This window comes from Falco naumanni, chromosome 2 (assembly GCF_017639655.2).
Source record: "Falco naumanni isolate bFalNau1 chromosome 2, bFalNau1.pat, whole genome shotgun sequence".
Classification (NCBI taxonomy): domain Eukaryota; kingdom Metazoa; phylum Chordata; class Aves; order Falconiformes; family Falconidae; genus Falco; species Falco naumanni.
The window spans coordinates 17267970-17284676 of record NC_054055.1 but is presented as its reverse complement, the minus strand read 5'-3'; the positions used below and the strand labels follow the sequence as shown (position 1 = coordinate 17284676).

Genomic DNA, 16707 nt, shown 5'->3' with positions numbered 1-16707 from the left:
ACCAACCTCTTCCTTCCACCAAAAGCAGGTACAATTTCTTGCTAAAGTTTCCTTGGTACATCAGATCCTCTCTCTAAAGTCTATATTGCAGAGATAAACAAGTCTAAGTCTGTAACCAGACAGGAAATGTTTGCCCCTAAACTCTTTTATGCCTACATAAACATTGTTATAATTGCAACAGATCATCAGCCCCACTTCAGCCAAAGCTCAATATTGGCTTGTAGATGCTTCTTTTAACCAAAATACAACTTGTTATTTGAGTATGTGGATGAAATCCCACTCCCTACCTCTCACACCTACCTTTGGGATTTTGCTTGGCCAAGTTTCCTTCCACTGCTCTTCCTACGAGCTATGATACTCAGCAGGATACAATCCCACCCTCTACTGATGTTCTGGCCCAGGGTTTATATCCTGAGACACGCTCTCTAGTGGGACACTGGGGGTTAGCAGCTCTACTTTCCCAAGATTATGAACAACCTACTCCTTCAGGTGGATTAAGAAATTGGAGTCCCAGAACAATAAGAATATCTAAGGAAGTGAGGAAGAAAGAAGCTGAGCAAGATGACACTAATTGACTAACATGGAGAAAAACATGGCCAGGCAGACATAACAGCAGCACTTGCTGCAACAGGGTGGAGGATAAAGTGATCCTAATTTGGATGCATCAAAACACAGATATGTACAAGCCACAAACAGCATTGAATTCTGCTCCAGAGCTTGGCTTTAGTCTCCACCTCAAGATGATTTACCAGTAGCAAAAGAGACAATCCCAACATGAAAATCCCTCTCCCTCTTGGAAAGTCCTCTCAGGAGCTACTACACTTGCCTTTGTCCTAAGGCAGGCAGGTCATCTCAGAGCAAAAGGGAAAATGAGCCAAAACACCTTTTTTATCAAATTGGTCACAGAATGGTTTGAGTTGGAAGGGGCCTTCAAGATAATCTAGTTCAAGCTCCCCCACCATGGGCGGGGACATCTTTCACTAGACCAGGTTGCTCAAAGCCATTCCCCCTTGTCCTGTCACTACATGCCCTTGCAAAAAGTCCCTCTCCAGCTTTCCTGTAGGCTCCTTTAGGTGCTGGAAGGCTGCTCTAAGGTGTCCCTGGAGCCTTCTCTTCTCCAGACTGCACCACCCCAACTCTCTCAGCCTGTCTTCACAGGAGAGGTGCTCCAGCCCTCTGAGCATCTCCATAGCCCTCCTCTGGGCTTGCTTCAACAGGTCTATGCCCTTTTTATGTTGGGGGCCCCAGAGCTGAATGCAGTAGTCCAGGTGGGTCTCATGAGAGTGGAATAGAGAAGGACAATTACCTCCCTTGACCTGCTGGTCACACTTCTTTTGATGCAGCCCAGGATACAGTTGGCTTTCTGGGTTGCAAGCACACATCACTGGGTGATGCTGAGCTTTTCATCCACCAGTACTTTCAAGCCCTCCTCCTCAGGGCTGCTCTCAATCCATTCTCCACCAAGCCTGTACTGATTCTGGGGACTGACCTGACCCATGTGCAGGACCTTACCCTTGGCCCTGTTGAACTGCATGAGGTTTGCACAGGCCCACCTCCCAGGCCTGTCAAGGTCCCTTTGGATGGCATCCCTTCCCTCCAGTGTGCCACCTACCACCCAAACAGGTTCTGCTTGCTTTGGGCACATCTGGAAACAGATGGCTCTTTTTCTAAGGTGGTTGAGCCAACAGTATCTTCCGTCCCCATCACAGACCACTGAGATAGTATATTAAAACCTCATTCAGTATAATAAACAGATTTAAGATGCCCCAAAATGACTTTTCCATTTTAGATTCACCATATTAAAACTGTCTTGGAGCAGGTTCCTTCTTACAGATTTGTCCAATTGTACATTTTCTTCACATTTTCAGCTCTTGTTCGTTGATGCTTGTGATACTAACTGAACTTCCAGTTCTTCAGAGCAAAGTGTTGTAGCTGAAAATCATGCTAAAAACAGTAACAGTGAAAAGCAGCTCTTTGAACCTTCCTGCTCATTCCACAACATACTTGTGTATGAATCATCTCTTCTACTCCCTGCTGCTGACCTTCGGTTATATGGGTATTTCTGCTGCTTCCATTGCTGTGTGACACATTCTTCTAGGTGCACTGTATTTCAGTTACCTTGAGGCAACACCCATTGGTATCCAGACACTTCAGCCTTTCATTTTAGAGGTCTTCTGGAGTTATTTTCATAGCTCAGAATGATTAAGCCAAAGGCTCAAAACAGGGGAAAGAAAAAAACAACCAACACACACGACAAAAAAACCCTCCAAACCCAACTGCCTAGAGCTCTACTCCTTCATTAACAAAAAATGATGACTTGGCCTCCAGCTGTTCCTTCAGCCTTACCACACTGAAATCCCTTGTGAAACAAAGCCCTGGACACAAATCCTGAGAGCTTACTACTCAGTAACTGGAGGGGTTTTAGTTTTGTTAGTGTCATCAGACCAAAATCTGTCCCTTGGAATCCCACAGTCAATCCCATCCTCTTCTGTGATCCAGCAATGCACTGTACAATCATGATACTCCTCTGTGGATTGGTACTGCATTTTCTTCTTTCTCTCTCCTTCTTAGTATTAATCCCCCACCTCTTACTTTCTCCTGCACAGCTATACTGGGCTTGTGTTTCCAGCTACATAGTTGTAAGATAAACAGCAATCTCATGTCTGGTCACTGAACTTCACGACCGTTCTGTTTAATATATGCTCTGTTTTTTGTGGTTGCCACTAGACTCATTGTTTTACATCTGTTTGCATTAAAGTGAGTTTTCCACTGAATGACTCAGACACTTAAAAGATCCCAAATCCCTCTCAATAGGGTTGCATAAACTCTGAAGTGTTTGCTATTCCCTTCCTCTAACTTTGGTAGCATCAGCTAACATTTACTATGATCTTACATCTGATATTCTCGTTCAGATTTTTTATATATGTATTATTAAAAAGATCAGTCCCCTGGAGTATGCCACTAGTAACCTATTTTCAGCTAGAGAAATTACCATTTGCAGACACTGTATATAACCTGTTTTGAGACATTTTTCAAGCCAACAGGCTATTCTTGCTCCTAAGACCACGACCCTGGGGTTTAACCAGTAAGTTCCTTTATGAAATCCTACCATTTGTTAAAGTGTCATTAATTCACACAGTTTCAATTTTCACAGTATTCTTTTCTTCCTAACATGGAAAAATAGGACATTATCATGATGCATCTGGAAAGCCAGAATTCAGAGCACAGAGCATGTACTTATATCTCAAGATTCCTTATTTTCTGGTTACAACATTTTTTTCTTCTGACAAACAACAGCAAAAGTACAAATAAGCTATGCAAGGGAATTTCAAACACACCAACATTACAGTGTTAAACTTAGGTCTCCACATTTTCGCTCCATTTGTCCTGAGTTACAGTCTTATTCATTTTTCCTTTAAAATCACCAGCATTTCGGTATCTGACATTTGGCAAGTAGGAAGGGAAACAGTTTTAAAGATCAAATTAAGTAAACCTGATTGAATAATTCAGATTTGCCGTGGGACTCAATTATTTCTATTAGAAACCCTCATTTTTCACAGGAACAAGAAGTTATTTTCTTTGGCATCCAAATAATTCTTTCTTTTACTTCTGGAAATGTTGAAATAGGAGTTTCCTGAGGTTTTCCCTGTTAACTCTTTCCTATTTTTTCTGAGACTTTACCTGTTAACTCTTGCCAAAAACAATGACAGACACTCCAAGAACAAGTATACAGTAAACCAGGGAAGAGAATATTTTTCTCTCTACTATGAAAAGCATGATGTAGATTTGCATACTGAAAGCCTACAGTATTTAAATAAACCTGTCAAAAACTGGATGGGTTCCCTCACAATAAAGGTATTTCTCCCACTTAGTGTAAGTGCATTCACAGGTACGGTTAGCCCTGCCTACACAACCGTAAGCAACGTCAAAATGTCAGCTAGCTGGATGTCACCACAGTCCCCATGTCTCTCTGGAGCAGAGAATCAATGTTAACAGTGACAATGTCAAGCTGAGGCGACGCAGCATCACACCTAACCACGCAAATCCCAGGGATGAAATAGCAGAGAACCACCCCCAGACAATGGGTGCACTCATCCACCACTGCACCACGGAGGAACTGCTCAGCCCTGCACAAAGGGCTGAAATTCCTCAATCCCAGGCAGCCTGCAGGATCAAGTCAACCAGGCACTGGGACAGTGCTGCCTTTTCCAGCTCCAACTCTCAATGCAGTAGCCCAGGAAGAAAAAAGCTGTACGGCTCATACCCAGGGCCTTATGCTGATAGGGGACATGCTATTAGAGATGACATCAATTGAAGGGCCTTATGAATAATTGAAGACTTTTTACTACACGACATGCAAACTATTTGGAAGAGGAGCCCCTGTATCAAAGTTCACTGTAAACCAACTGTATTAGACTTGATAGTTAATTTCCCAGGAAACAACACACATACACCCCCAACCCACCCACCTTGAATTCAAACCCACCCCTGAGAGAGGATTCAGGAAACTTTCTGCACAGAAGCCTGCTTGTGGTGGCAGAGACACTTGGCTATTGCCTGCTTTCCTCTCCCCACCTCTGATATTGCTCTACTCTCCTCTTCTTCCAGGATACGATGTGAGCTAGATGATAAGAGTCTCCAGGGAATTACCTGAAGCACAGAGTACAGAACTGAAAGGGTTACCAACTTCGCTCTCAATAGGTCTGTGTCCTTTCACAGTAAGCCAGTTAAATCCCTTCATTCTCCGTTCTTTGCATTTATACAGGGGATTCTTTTTTTTAAACAAGAATCTTTAGATGACTTTAGATGACTTGCCTGCAGAAGCATCAGGCAGAAATAAAGCCCTAAAATTTTTATTTTTTGAAGCAGAAACATCATCACTTTTTAAGTACATTTGAAAGTATTCCCAGGTTTCAAAAGAAAGATAAAACTTAACATAAGATGCTTTTTTCCAAAAATGATATTAAAAATTAATGTAGACTATCTTATAGTTAAATATAGCTCAAAAGACAGCTGCAGCTACAGTAAAGCCTCTTGAAGAAACAGTACCATTACCCATTATATCTAACATTTGTCAATGAAAACTTTAAAAGAAAAAAAGCAAATAGCAAGACAGGATTCAAGACTGAGATAAATATCAGTCATGAACAAGACAACATACTGCTCTATACAGAGTGGTGGAGAAGGCATTTTCCGCAAGCAAAATGATCCTGTTGCTAGTAGAGTAAGATCGCACTTACTGTGATTGTAGAAGTGCTCCAGAGATCTGGTTGCAAGTATTATATACTCCTCTTTGTACTGTACTGCTGTTACAACTATTAAGAAAGTAGTGCTTCCCCAACTTGGGGCACTACTAGCAGATTCAGTAACTTAATTCTGCTACACCCTTACTCTGCAACATAGAGGAATGAACACCTCTACCTGAGGCGAAACTGAACTAAGTGAAATATATGGAAGGGAACAGGTAGAATTACTTTGTCAAACTGAATATACAGCATCACTTTTCAAAACACCCAATGACCTTCAAGAGCACCTCCTATTTACAAGTAATGGCTGTGTCTAAGCTGTACAGGAAGAACAGGCTCAGCAATTCATGCAGGTTTCTTAAATTTGATGACCTGCTTTGCTCTCCTTCTGCACCACAGTCTACCTATCTGTCTTAAAGCTTCTCCTCTGGATTATGCTGGAACTCACAGATTTTATGCACCTCCCAGTAGTCTGGGCTGCAATACATTCAGCCCGACGCACAGCCCATGCAACAGTGAGCACAAATGCTCACATAGCCCTCCAAAGAGAGACAGTCACTAACTTCTCACCAAAATACTTATCTATTAACAATATGAAGACTAGCAGGAGAACCAGGATGCAAAAAGCCAAGAACTCCTCAAGGAACATGCGCTCAACGCAACTATGCTTCTGAACCTGTCAAAAGTATCAATAAAAGGATGTGGGACGAGCAAAAGTCAGATATTTATCTCCTTAGCAAACTCTGGTATAAAAAGATGATGAAAACAGTAACGACAAGGCATGCTGAGGTCAGCAACATATCCCAGCAAGGGATAAAAGATGATTAATTTTCAGGGATGTAGTATCATTCTGGCAGACTCCTCACCATGCATCATGCCGTCTTGGTATAACAAAGTGACCCTTCAGTTACTCTATCATCATAGCTTCAAATTGTAACAGCAGAAGTTTGTGCTAAACAAGTAACAGACATATTTTTAGCCTCTATGTTAAGAATAACAACTAGGTTAACATGCCTTGTTCTGTCTGACTCTTCTTAAACTTCGGAATATATTGATTACATTCAAGTAAATTTGGCAGAAGATCCCATCTCAGTAGTAGTTGAAGTTTGCCCAGATTTCACTGAAATAAGAAGATAGCTAGAGAAAAGATGTTCCAAGTGCTCTTTGAAGTGGTCTGACAAGGGAAAAGCTGCAGGGCAGATTCATGTGTTGGACCAAATAGCCCACAGAAGAGTGACCCAGGTACAAACCAAAGGTTTGACCACAGTGGAAATCATGTTGCAGCAGAAGGCTGGCTCTCATTTGGTCTCTGCTAAAGCACCTGTTCAACTGAAGTAATACCTCCCAGCAGCCTTGGTATGGGAACAAGATTACTGCCTTTCTACCTTTGGCCATCAGCTGGCCTGAAAGTTTTCTCTGCCTGCTCTGACTTCGTGCCTTTAGAAGACCAGTGCTACTGGGACCTTCTGCTGGCCATGGCAAAACTATGATTTGAGCTCAGAAAAAAGGCTACTTGCATTCTCTCGGTTCCATTACCTGCTCACTGAAGATGAAGTATAATGTTTCCATGGCAAATTCAAGAAAAATCTCATTTAAAAAACAGTAAGAGGAGTCCCATTTCATGAATAAATTGCTTCAGGACACAACTACTTCAAAACATCTGATGCATGTTGTGGACTATAGCACAAACCGTAGCTACCAGAGTTTCCTCTGACTCCCAAAACATCTGTTTGAAAATTACATATTTGTAGTGCAGATTATTTCTCTTAAAACATTTAAGAGTTAGCAACATAATGAGAACATGCACCAACCTTTTCTGTCTTCAAATAAAAGGTGAGATTTCACATTGGTTTGACTTCACAGGAGCTGACTCCTGACTATTGACACCCAAAGTTGCTTCTTTCTGAATTAAAATTTTGCCCAATTCAACATAATTTCAGTTAGTTACTTTCAACTGCCTAATGCAAGTTAACTCTGATCATAAAAAAAGACTAAGGAAAAACAACCCCATTCATAAGAGGTCAAAGATCAAAGAACACGAATATTATTTGGGGTCAAGGCAGAACTGTAATGACTCAGCAAAAGAAGAGCTTACCTGATGCCTGCATACAATGCAATTGCAATACACTGTAGGAGAACAGACAAAAGCAGAAATCCACATTCATGGCTCTATTTGATTAAAATGCATTTCAACCTGGAAAAATCTAGGGCAATGTTACAGAAAGAAATCAGTAGTGTAATCAGACATTTCTGGACTATGCACAAAGTCTCGTTTCCCCTGAACACAGCAGGAACAGAGCATCACAAGTCTGGTGCTTCCCCTTCTGACCAAGTTTTAATGCAGCATTTGGCAAAGGCAAGCTCCCACAGAACAACACGGGAAGTCGTCTTACACGGATGGGCATGCACAACCACCACAATTTCTGCTGTCAGGCAGGGGCCACCAAATGTTCAGCTGTTCATTACAACTACCTTGAAAGGAGTAGTAGATTCTGTCTATAACATATGCCTTGCACAAATACATTCTTTTACTTCTTACAAAATTATTCTTAATAGAAAACTAAGCCCCAGAAAGGTTAGGGAGGACTAGGATGGATTGACTATTCAGCTTCACAAGCTATAAAACACTTATGACCTTGGTAGCAAGTAGCAATACTGAAAGAACAGTTACAAAATCATGAGTCCGTTCAAAGACAAATAAGTTTTAAGTAAATTTCTTATTTCAGATGCTCTCCTAGAGAAGCACAAACGACAACATAATTTATCACATACATTAAGATGCTGTGCCCTGCTGCAGAACTGCCTAGAAGACAACCTAACCAAAGCCAGAAGGGGTCAGAAGGTCAACAGCAAACATTCTACACCTTGAAGAACTGTTAGCCTCCTGTAACACAAAAGGAAGCTTAAGAAACTGGAAACCTAGCAAGGTGGGAGCAGGTGGTAAAGTTTCACCTACATTGCTAAATCAAGATGCAGTGAACTTGAAGTACCTCCCTCCACCGTTTGTTTCACTTGCTTAATCTGACATCTCAGATATACTGGCACCAGTTAACTCTGGGTGCACCAGCAGGGTATTGTGTACTAACATTACTAAGGAGTGAAACTAAACACAATAGCACTTGACGTGGGTTATTTGAAAGGTGAAAGTGGGCTTCTAGACTAGCAGAGAGACACTAGGACTAACTTTAAGTCATCTTATGTGCTGGGTGAATGCAAAGCATTATGACACCAGTGTGCATTCAATAAACCTACAGCACAGACTGTTTCTTCATTAGGTAGTATGGCAAAGGAAAACATTTTTTCTCTATCTCTATTTATACAAACAGGTTTTATTCCTAGTGTGGCTTGAAGCCACCCTTAAAAGCTTGTCTTATATGTTAAATGCGTTACCTGCCCAAAGTAACACCAACTACTAGAAAAGGTTGAGAGAGGTACATATATTCAATGTCTATCACTAACAACTGTGAAGATATGGGATCCTTGCCCAATGAACAGAGCAATTTCCTTCATGTTGTAGTACATCAGGTGGAGATTTACTCAGTTTCTAAAGCATGTGCAAGCAGAAGGGGTATACTGCAAAATTTCTCCTGTTCCTACGGCCTCCTGAGCAAAGGCCAGGCTCATGTTGCTTGTACTAAATTAGCAAGAGTTGGCAACAATAGAAACAGTGCATGAGGAGCTTGAGAAGGAATTTGAAATAATGCAGGGTCTGATTAATCGGCTAGAAAGAGAATTTTAGCTGCTGAAGCTCGGAAAGATTGGAAATATGACTTGGGAGTTAGGAATATCAAAACAGAAGAGTCTGGAGTAATCAAGGAAGAAGATAATTAGCATAGAAAGAACACAGCTTTTAGCAACAGGCACAAGGGCATACAAAAAATGCTTGTTAACTCTAAGATGCATTTGCAAGTCTGAGTTAAAACCCTACTTTTCCTCAAGGACTAATGCCCTGAATCCCCTTTTAAAATTAACCCTTTCCGTTCTACTATTTAAAAAAGAATAGGTATGGGAAGTTATTTAGAGCGGATGGGGCAGCTGGGTGCTAGATGGGGTTCTTGCTTTTGTCTGATTTTGGGAGCTGGAATGAGAGAAATGCTGGCACACGGCGTGCTGGCAGGTTTCAGCCCACACATGTGGAGACCCAGGATGGCCCCAGTCAGACCAACAAGTTACTTTTTTACCTGTACTGGAAAGGAAAGAGGACTCTTTGTCAGGGCAAGACAGACTTCAGAAGCAGACTGAAACATTAGACAGAGACAGGGATTATGGTTTTACAGGACAGGAGGATGACATTAGTGCCAGATCACCATGCAGAGCTCTGTTGAAGGCCCCTCAGCTTGCTAGCAGTTCCTGGCGCAAACCTTTAGAGCCACACTAGAATTAAGGGATTCAGCATCAAGAAAATCTGTTATTGACTCTTCTTGGAAAAGTGGTATCAATCTAGTCATTGCTACAGTCTGATCTATAACATGTACTAAAGGAGGACGACATGTAGCCATAGTGGTGTGATTGCCGTTACTCAGCCGACTCTCCACGGGAGCCCTCTTCAATGTACTGCAGCAGTTTCAGTTAAACTGTCACGGCATGCCTAAAAGTACAAACCTGTTCTTGAACACTTCACTCTGCACTGGTACTTTCCACTTTACATTTGGCTGCACTAAGAGGTGGACCATGATCCCCATCTAAGTTCAAGTGGGGCCTGCAAGCTTGAATAATGGGCTAGTCCCTGTCTTATGCTTCTTAGACCACCTACTGCAATTCAAATATGATAGAAAATGGCAACCAGTTTCCTGATCTCTTCTGAGCAAAGGAATGCATGACTGAAAAATGTAGCTAGCCACTGGGATGGACAGAGGGAAGATGAGGGGTGGAGAAGGGAAGGTGGAGAAGTGGACGAGAAGGGATTTTCAAAAAGAAACTGCAAACTCTTCAGGTGTTCACACTCACCTACTTCTTGTCACTACCTACACCTCTCAGCTTAGCCCAGTGTAACTGTGAAAATACCAACAATCATATGAACATCATATTCTGCGCCTACCACTATCGTGCTAGAGTTTGCATGCTGTCTGTAAGAGGCCTATGTCCAGATGTCTGTTCAGTAAAAGGACATCCAGTGACACAGTATTAAAGAAATTAGTTTCAAAAAAAATAATAAAAAAAAAAGGGGTCCAAGTGCTTAGTCAGAGCAGAAGTCTCTCCTCCAAAGTTCTTTACTGGACTGGAAGCTTATTCATTATAAAACCCACAGTGTTCTCCCTCCCCTATCCTTTCTCTGCTCTTGTTCATCCTGTGGTTTGTAACAGTTTAGAAAACTTTAGGGGCATTCCTAAGTGGTTACAGATGCGTAAAGGATGCACACTACGGGCCATTTCATCAAAAGGATGACATAACCCTGCATGCCAGGTTCAAAAGTAGCTCATTTAATACTGAACTCAGAGACACAATTGTCCCAGCCTCGCTGTGTGCCTGTTGAGAGTGATGGGATTATAACAGCAGCTGGCAGCCTCTGTTCCAAGAAAGCTCACAGCATTATTCAGTCTTGAGTTCCCTCTTCCTCTGTAGAGCCATTTGATCCTTAATCTCTTCTATGGATTCTTAACCCTTTTGATGTACTTCTCCCCTCAAAGTTGTACACATATATCTTTATACCAAAATATGGGTGAACACTATTAGTAAGATGTTACGGCTGCACCTCTATTTTGAATACCACTTTTAAGTGCTTGTCAACCATGAATTCGCATGAAGAACTGTCTTAGTATGAGTTTAATGAAATTAAGTACAGAGAAATAATATTTTAAAATCCATTGCACTGCTTCTCCTGAATCAGACTGTAACTGGAAAACGTTAGTGTGATGTTGCTTGGTACCTGTGACCACGGACCAATACAACTAGTTCCCTGTATCACGGGAGTATCTGCCATGTGCTTTCCACACAAAAAACCGCCATCGCTACTGCTTAAAAAAAGCTCAGAGTCAATAGTTGTTGAGAGAATTCTGCTCTATCCATTACTCTGTCACTGTTCTGCTGGGACAGTCTGGTTAGGACCTACTTTGCTTTTTCTCAGCAATGTCTTGTATAATTAAAAGCTAACTACAACTTGCTGTGTATGATCAGGTTTCTTCCCCATATAAACTGAGATGACAAGACACTAACATGACAGCCTGGGACAAGAGGTGGCTTCTACAAGGAAAATGATACCAGCATTGTCAAAACAACAAGACAAAAAGGTGCCAATGGCTTGAGAATTAGTCAAGAAGGTGCCCCAGTCTGTGATAAGGAGATAACAGAACCGGACTGAAGACAGTCCTGGTTGAAGAACAAAAGTGGAAATTGGACAAAGTTACGGACATTATGGTGACCACAGAAACAACAGGAAAAAAGGATGCGGGGGAGTACTTCGTGAGGCAGGTAGAAAAAACAGTGTGATTTATTAGATGTCAGAAGAAACCAACAGCTCATTGAGTAAAAGAAGGTGAATGGATGCAAAAGAATTTCAGACGCAGCAGTGGTTTTTTTGTGGGGGTAGAACTGTTGGAAGGAGAAAAGAACAGCTCTGCTGGTGGCATAAAAGAAGATAGAGCAGCTACACCAGATCTTGATATCTTCCCTTAAAGATCCTACATGAAGTGGAAGGGAATACATGGAAATTACCACTGACAAATGAGTAAACAACAGAGGATGGGAAGATAACTGGGAATTGAAGCGGTAGTTCATGTAGGTCAAAGCTGGGAAATGGCATAGCGAGGGAAAAAAAATGACCTTGAACTAGCACTGGTGAAGTTACTTTACAGAAAATTATACCCCTGAAGTACAGTATTTCAATACTGTCATTAAAGTCTTTTATACATATTTCTTAAATAGAAAAGTTATTCATCACAAGGGTTTCTTGTTTAACCACCTGATCACTGTATGAAGTCCCTTGTAATTTCCCTTCTTCCCTGTTCTTGTCTATTTACTCAGTTCCCACTATCAGAAAATCCAATAAATCTTTATTGAGTTAGACATATACGAACATATCTCTTCTCCAAGGAACACATTTTAATAATTTAGATGGCAGCTCTGTACTGCATCACTTCTTTAACTTCAGGGGATGATGCAGTGGGCTAGAAAGCTAATTTAGATGGGCTTAGAATTATCACATTTCCATGATTATCCTATGTTCTAGTTGGTGTGTATGAATAGTTACTGTAATTTTTTTCCCCCCATGAGATTTCAAGGAATATATCATCTTGCACATAGCACAGTAAGTAGCGCTATCAAACATGACACATGTATCCAAGTCATGAAAGAAATTACACAGCATTGCAAGCTATTGTTTGAAGGAAAACGTGCAATTATAGTAGCAGGCATATTTTAAAGCACACATATGATGTGTGTCATTAATTATGATACTATGATTTAATACAAAGTCACATTAAAACCCACCCAAGCCTTACAGGGACACTGCTCAAGCCTACAGCAAGATTCTATGGGAAGCTGATGGCCATTTGGGATCTTTTCACCATAAGAACTCAACAATAGGAGATTTAGATTACCACAGAGGGGAAAATCCGCAGCTTCCCAATGAGAAGCAGAGAAAGGTCATAACCTACTAGTCTATAAAATCACAGCAATAATTATTTCAACACACTAACATTCCCATCCTCTCAGCCTTCCAGCTTGAGGCTTCAACAACAAAAGCATCCACCTTCCCTTGTAGATATAAAAACTATTCCTAATGGAATGAATGCGATTAAAAACATCCCTATCAAGTGTTTTTAACAGCATATCTGATAACAATATGTGGTAGAAAGCATATATTGGCCCATGCATAAGAATCTGGGAATCTCTCTCTTCTCTACTGCTGTAAAATTCAGCTTCTTGCTTTATGACATTAAGACAGATCAAACCCACCACTGGCTCAAAGCTGAAAAAAAAAACCAAAACCCCACCATAATTTTGAGATGCTGGCCAGTATAGACTGGAAAAAGGAAGTTCCACATTTAGGGTGTGTGTGAAAGGTGCAAAGGAAACCTCTTTGAATGTCTGATCTAATAAATAAAAATTCCCAGAACAGGCAGACCACAGGAAGCTGACGGGGCTTTGGAATGCTAAACCCTAACTGCAGAGTGCAGGTGTGGTAAAGGAGGGCTCTACAAGTCACTGTGATGACCACAGCATGGCAATGCAGCCACGTTTTAGGCTATCAAATTGATTTTTCAGCTTAAGGCTGCACTAGCTGCTTTTAATGTTTCATAGCAGAGTTCTAGCACAGATGTTTACAACTTTCCAAACTGTTCAACAGACTACACAAACAGCCAGCAGCAGCTGAGCAGGGAGAAAGGGCTCTAACTCAATAACGTATTCTACTGTGATAAATTCCCTTTCAATGAGGCTGTGACTCCTGTCCTAGTTGAGTCGCTTTGGAAGAAAAAGGAAAACGAGAGGAATCAAATATAAAGCAAATAACTCACTGAAATGACTCTTCAGGGCCTTCCCTGCAGTTTTGGCACTCAAAACTGTACCTGAGCTCCAGTAAGTCTTTAGCCACAGCAGCAGTAATTAATTGAGGGCACTTCAGAAAATGCACTTCAATCCCCTGCTGTGACTGCTGGACTGCTCACAAGATTTCTCCCCCAAGTCCCCTCTGCTCTTTTGAAGCGCTACTGCAATATGCGCTGCACAGTCTGGGGCAAGGGAGCAGCTTTCCTGGATGGGACCTTCCTTGAGCTGGTTAATTGAACAGGTGCAGGGGGCCCAGGGAATGAGTGGGAAGCAGGACCGTGGCTGCCGGCCCTGAACAGCACAGGGGCCCTGCAAGGAGCCAGCTGAAGAGAAACCGAGTCAAACCTGAAGTTGCAAAATCTGCTCCTCAGCTGTCTCTGGCAGCCAGAGAAGGAACAGTGTAAATCCAAGGCATACAAGAAAAAAAAAAAAGAAAGTCCTATCTACAAAAAGATGCACATACATTAGTAGAAATTAAGTTTTGAAGCACCGTATTCTCCAAGCATACACAAACAGCACTTGGTGCAGGCAGCAATGTGGTGAACTGGAACGAACGTGGCTGCACCCAAGCACACCTCTGGGTAATATACGCCAGGGTGCTGGCGGTACCTATCTGGGCAGCTATGGGTAGAGAAGCTGGAGGCAAGCAGCCGTGTCAGTGAGAGTGTGCGGCACCCACATTTTAAACACTGGATGCCTCCCTGTACATCAACGGGGAAGCCTGCAAGAGACAAAATACAAAATCACAACTGATTTTATTCCAGCCAAAGCTAGCAGCAGAGACTTCCAGGGGGACTTACACACGTGTTCAGATTCACTATACTGAGACTGAGGAAAAAGCATTCCTTATGCTGCTCTAGACAAGAGCAGATGATTAAAATTCAAGTTTCTCAAGAATGGCAAAGCCAGCCAGAGGCTACTGACCCAGAGGCAGCTATTGAAAGACAGCAGGTGTGAGCAGATCTTGCTGCTCTTCTATTGCTAAACCTCACATAAGATGATGTTTGAAGTTAGTGGTGTCAAGGGTGAGCTGGGCTGAAAGGGGCAAAAACAACACTGGATGTAAACAATAGCTTAAAAAAAGGGGAGCATAAAATAACATACTAGAAGTCTCAGCGGTTTGCCCCGAGTTTTGACCACCACTGCTCAGGCAGATACTTCCCATACTTAAACAAAGAGATTTATGACAAACTTATAATTAAACTGTCTGAAAGAGCAGTAAACCTCTGCATGCCGTTGTTTTTACTTTTTCAACAAAATTATTGCCAGCGTTATGTGTGACTGGCTCTATCCTTGCTTGATCACTGGGCTGCCTTTTCCCAGATTGCTGTTTTTACATTTCCAAACGTCCATCAAGACTCCAAATTCAGTGGCACAAAATCTCTAGTCTGTTCATGGTTTCTCTTGCAGAGCAATAAGAAAAACTTATGATGTGTTGGGAAAAGTATTTTATGCAGCTCTGCTTCTGCCACTGAGACACAGCTATTTAACAAAATAGCAGCCAGCTCAGATTTTGAACAATTAATCTGCTTGTTTGTGACACTCCCTGGGTGCCTCCTGCTCTATCATCAGCCACACACAGGTGCCTGTACTACATCCAACAGGAAAAAACCCCCACAGTGGTAAAGTCAGAGTATATATATATTTCAAAATGGTATTTAAGACACCTACTTTGAAATTTTTAAGTGCTATTGAAAAAACTTCGTTACATTTAAAAAGTTAAAATTAAATACATAAGCACCTTTGTATGCACTAATTTATCTAATGTGCAAAACCAAGAAGCTTTGCACAGAAGCTCTGCAAACCAAAACCCAACGAACATCCAAGTACTGAGCTTTATTACTGCTAACATCAAGTTCTTCCATTTGCAGCTTTTGCTCTACAGTTTTGACCTTACTAGGCCTTGTTTTCACATAGGTTCCCTTGCCAGCACACTAAGAAAATTTCAGTTATACACACGTTTGAACACAATGGAATTGAGATAAAAACAAGACCTACGCTGAAGTTTGTTTTCATTTGAGGAAAAAAGTCTCACGTTTTCATTTATCAGTAGCTATCAGCTTTCAAGTGTTTGGTAAAATATAATCAATTAATACCTCAAATACTGCTATTAAAGCATTAATCTGGCTGCCTTTAAAATTCAAACTGCTTTAGCTCTAGGTGACACCATCAGTTAAAATTCTAGATTGAAGTCAGCAAAACCAAGGATTCTTCTTTGGTCAGGACTGTTCACTTGGTTTTGCTTTACTTTTTAAGTAATGTTGATAATACATATGTTAAATATATGTATATAATATATATAATATTATAGATAACATTGATTTTATATAACATTGAAGCTCACATTCAGATTACTTTCAGACAAATAGCAACTGCCACTATGAAAGAAAAAAACACAAGTGAAAAATCACTAATTGAGAATCCATCCATCATTATTGAACTGTTGCAGGACCACCCCTTCCCAACCCCAGCCCTGCAGCACCCACTGAATTCAGACAGACCCATCTGCCTGAATATTTGAGAAGGCAGCGGGGGAAGCATATTCTAGGACCATGTGAAGCGATGGGAATGCTGTGACAGGCACTTGTGGGGATGCAGTATCGGGAAGAGGACTGAACACTAAACTCCTCAAGACACAAGCCAGTTTACTTCATGCGGACAGTGTATCTGAGACTGTACATAGCACACACAGTTACACTGCCTATAGACAATTGCTTGTGAGAACCCAGACTCAGGCTGCTCTGAAGACACTGAACGGTACCAGTTACAATTCTCAGGCTCCATTTTGAGGCTGGACATTTGGAACATGAACAATGCCATTAACCCAGAAGAATTAGGTAAGCCCCGTGTTTTTTTCAATGACTTAGGTTTTGTCTGCACTAATTTTACCTCCAAATCCGCATGTCTGAAACTGCACACTCTTCCAAGTCTGCTTGAAATGATTACGTCTTTTCAGTAAATCTCAGATTGTTCTTTC

The 16707-nt window shown here is 41.4% G+C and overlaps 1 protein-coding gene across 5 annotated transcripts in view; it reads right to left on the bottom strand.

The window, feature by feature from the left end:
- The window catches only part of ATP8A2 (ATPase phospholipid transporting 8A2), a 347387-nt gene that overhangs the window by 71481 nt on the left and 259199 nt on the right, over nt 1-16707 (bottom strand). The window lies entirely within an intron of this gene.